We start from the raw sequence: 4,781 nt of genomic DNA, 5'->3' as shown, positions 1-4,781 counted from the left end.
AAAAATCAATGCGTTTCAGAAAGGCAGGGCATAGAGGAGAAACAATAATGTACAATATGTGGAAAATAATGTGTTTTTTGAAACTTAAACCGCTTAAACACATTTCATTACACCAAATACACAAAATAATGTTCTTTTTAGCAACATCATATGACCCCTTTAAAGCCTACATGAAGCGTGTGATATGGTACTTCGATTGTTCGATCCAATGAGACTTCAGTTTAGGCTGGCGCAACACAGCCAAATTTGGCTACCAAGTCAAGAGCGTCGATCGATTTTTTTTAATCGCGCCCTGTTTGTAACCATCGCTGAAGAGGAACTTCACTATGTGATTAATCCATTAACAAGTTAAGGACATTAACGTCAAAAAAAAATAAATGTAATCTCAACCCATATCTTTTAAATAAAATCACACAATTTGTCTTTGTTATTGACAAATTTGTCTTATTATTTTCTGTCTGCAATGCTTTGGCAATATATAAAAAAAGTATGTTACGCCAATAAACCAATATGAGTTTGAATTTGAGAGTGAGCCAGTGAGTCCCTGAAGTGGCCAGTGGTCCAGGGGGACACTTGTAACAAGAACTCCATGACACAGCACATTACAACATAAACAACATCCTATTCGTTAGGACGAGCAACTGGAGAAGAGAACAGGGCTTTTCAATACCCCCTAAAGAGTTTCAGATAGCTTATTGATCTACTAATTTAGTAGACTTCTGTGGCCTGGGCGATGCTTGGCGCTTAAGGAAATTGAATGGGGGTTAGTGGACAATGAGCCTTTTGGAAAAGAAGATCGGTGAAGCAGAAGAATGAGAGACAGGAGGAGCACGTGTGTAGGAACACCAGCAGCACAGCTTCTCTGTCTGATTGTAAGTTATCTGTTGTGCACTTGTGTGTGTGTGTTAGTTGAAAGTGGAGAGGGTGAAAAGCTAAATGTGTTTAGACTATCTGGGGAGCTCGGGTGTCTGATTTATGCATTAGGTTCCACCAAATATGTCAGGAAAGGACATGACATCATCCAAATATTCAGTGCACTTAGATTTTTAATATTCATAATTAGTTTGATAGATCTAACACACTGATGTATAAAACATGTCAAGTGAGCATGAGACATTTGGCTTTACAGTGTCAAAAGACAAACTTTATGAATAAAGAGCTTCTGCAACTTGGGAAATGCTTCCCACCAATATTTGTTTTATTTTTATACATACATTTAGCCCTGCACTCATGCAATAACAAATCAGAATATAAAATAAACAAAAATCACATATTCATTCAAAAATATAATATCTAAATATATGCTCACAAATTAATATGTTATTTAAAATAGTCATTTCTTTAACTCATCAAAATCATGTAAACAATTTTTCAGGTTTATTTTTTAGTTATATGAGATTTAACATTTTAGTTAAAAAAATCAGTTTCAGTTAAAGTCAGTTTAATATATTTTAAGTTGAAATGATAGACAATTTTACTTCGAAATGGAACTTTTTAAGTTGAAGTGGATTTGTTTCAGTTAAAGTCAGTTTAATATATTTTAAGTTGAAATGATAGACAATTTTACTTCGAAATGGAACTTTTTAAGTTGAAATGAAGTTTTTTTACAGTGATTATATTATATTATATTATATTTTTCAATATTGTTACAGATTAATGATTTTTGTTTTGATTTTTGTTTAGTATTTCAATTATTTTGTGTAATTCATAATATTCTATATCTATTTAACAAAATATGAGAAATGTATTTTTGGGGATTTGAGTTATTGCAGCTTCATCCCTATTTTTTTAATTTCATTTAAAATTTAATTTTAGTCTAATGCATAAGCAAACCCCAGGAAGTTTAGCGACCACTTTGAGAAAGTGAATGGCGATCCGAATAAAGAAATTCTCTACTACAACTGCACAAATATGTGATGACCAGCAATGGATCATATACAGAATATGTTGATGTTGTCAAAAAGAAAAAAAAAACATCAACTATCAAATGAAGCCACAAAGTTACGACGGTCTGATGTTTCAAATATGTTCATACTAAGAACCTGTATGCAGACCCATTGCAGTACCACTGTCTGTTGCTCACTTGGTGTGACAGAAAAGACAAAATCAATGTTCCACACACAGCAGTGCTGAAACTTGAGACTAATGGGGGAATGAATTGAGTGACTAGCGTGCTTGTGAGTAAGACTGTGTGTGTGAACAGCAGAGAGACGGGTGAAATTTATATGGGTGCAGAAGGGGCTCCTTGGCCTTGCAAGAGCGAGAAAGAGCATGAGATAAAAGAGGAGAGGAGTAAAGGGGTGTCTATGTACTAATGGAGGTGTATTGACTCTGCTTTCTGAGTGAATATTAGCATTAGTCTGCCCCAAGTGGCATTGGACAGTGTCTGGACTTATAGATCTGCATGACTATTCTCACTCACATGATAATTAGTACAGGTCCTTCATTCCTCCACTCATCCATTCCTGGTCGATGATCCGGCGGCGGCTTCTTTATTTTCTAGAGATTAACCATCTAATCCGTCTCCTCTCACCCTTCCTGTCCTCTTCTGCTCTCACTCATTGATCAATAATCTGCTTTTAGTAGCTCATTCAAAGTCAAAATATCACAGTGTGAGTGTCTGAGTGTTTGTGTGCTTCTTGGGTTTGTGGGGAGTGTGTTTAATTTATAAGCGATAGGTAGAGTGGGCAGTGATTTATATGGCTATAACAATTTTATCAATGTTTATTAGCACTTGGTTGTTAACATAATCACTTCACACAGACAAACGATGGCATATTTAATAAGCAGCTGACCCATAGTTATTCAGAAAACCATAGTGGAATATTTCCACCTTCTATCCAGAGATATTTGAACTGTTTGAGAGTATTTTTACTGCTCTGGCAACAATTAAAATGTATTTCACCCAAAAATTAAAATGCTGTCATCATTTTACTGTCCTTCATTTTGTTCCAAACCAGTATAACTTTCTTTCTTCTGTGGATCTCAAAAGAAGATATTTTGAAGAAATATTTTTGTCCATACAGTGAAGGTCAGTGGGGTCCAAAACAACCCGGTCTAATGAGAAAACAGCTATTTCATGTTTTTTTTTGGCCAATTGTAAAAAGTAAGCATGAAGGTCCATCCCTTAACCTAACCCTCAGTTGGGGTGTAAACAGATCGCACAAAAATGTACAAATGAGGTCGCTAATATGTCAAATAGTTATAAATTGCCATGAGAAACCAACTTTTATTGTATGTTAAAAAAACACAGAAACATTTTTTTTTTCACAGACAAAAGAAAGTCATGCAGGTTTTGGAACAACATGAGAGTGAGTGAATTTTGACAGAATTTTCATTTTTGGGCAAACTATTCCTTGAAAGGAATCATTTTGTATGGAAAAATAATAATAATAATGATAATATGGAAGTCGTTGGTTATCGTCAACTTTTTGGTTACCAACATTCTTCAAAATATCTTTTGTTGCTTAACAGAAGAAATAAACTCACAGAGGTTTGGATCATGTTGAGGGTGAGTACATGATGTCAGAATTTTAATTTTTGGGTGGACTTTCCCTAAGCATTCTTCATGCAAAGGCCTCAGAATTATATGTAAAAATATAAATCTATGATGGAAATGTATGTTTACCCTGACAACCTGGATGAAGTTGGTAAGGCCGAATATGTTTTAATGCTTATTTTTTGCATATAATGCTGCATATCATTTTACAATTCATTGGAACCATGTATTAAATAATTTAAAGAGAATAATACACTGAATGCACATGTAAAAACCATAATACCCAAGAACAAATGCACACATATAATTTGCACACATGCAAACGCACAGAGCAATAAACCAGTGGGAGTTGGCAACTAAACTCAGCTTGCCGTGGCTTGTACTAGGGTGGGCAATGGAGCAGAAGTGATGGCCAAAGCAAATGTGCATGTAGTTAAGGTGACCCAAATGCAAGAGCTGTGACAGGCTCCAGAAAGAGGCCCCAGAGACAGCTTACACTGCACTGTGTCACTGTCTGCTGCACTGATCAGGGATTAGTTCAACTGTGAGAGATTCTCTGCAGCCCGATCTGAGACACCTCCATGTAAAAAATTCACAGAAGATAGGGTGTCATATTTAGCAGACATAGACTGTCTCTGAATTATGCCGTTTAACCTGATAACATCAACAAGTTCAACACTAAGGAGAAATGTAGGTTTAATTTTACAAACATTGAGGAATTGCAGGATGTTAGGGTGTTCATTTCAAATTATTGTTTGTTAAGAAAAGCCTGTACATGAAAACTTTTCAAACTTGTATATTACAAAAAAAAATATTTCTGTCATGACAACTCTCGGAGGGATTGGCATGGTAATGTACATGACAATGTTAATGTATTTGGCCTTGGCGGAATAGATCTGCTACGCTGCTGCTGCTGCTTCTGCGGCTGCTGCGGCAGAGCAAGTACCGAGACTTGCTACTGCCAATACATCCACAACATGCTGCTGTAAGCATGTAAGAAATACTGCTGCTGCACATATAACACATATGAATAACCCCTATATAGCATACATGAATCACCCTGTAGCAGATCTATACAGGTGGAGCTGGGGAAGGTGGAGGGTTTCTGAAGTGCGCTGCTAACTGCTACAGCAAACAAAAGCCAGGTATTTGAATATTGAGCAGTAAGTTAATTGGCTACATATACAGGACAGAACCAATCAGCTGCCATGTGACAATGATGTCGCCAGGTCAGATTGAGCTAGACCTATCGGACTGCGCCATCTAGAGTTTCATGCCAGAA

This window comes from Sinocyclocheilus anshuiensis, unplaced genomic scaffold, assembly GCF_001515605.1.
Source record: "Sinocyclocheilus anshuiensis isolate Anshui unplaced genomic scaffold, SAMN03320099.WGS_v1.1 scaffold145, whole genome shotgun sequence".
Lineage (NCBI taxonomy): Eukaryota > Metazoa > Chordata > Actinopteri > Cypriniformes > Cyprinidae > Sinocyclocheilus > Sinocyclocheilus anshuiensis.
Note: the sequence above shows the minus strand (reverse complement) of the source record.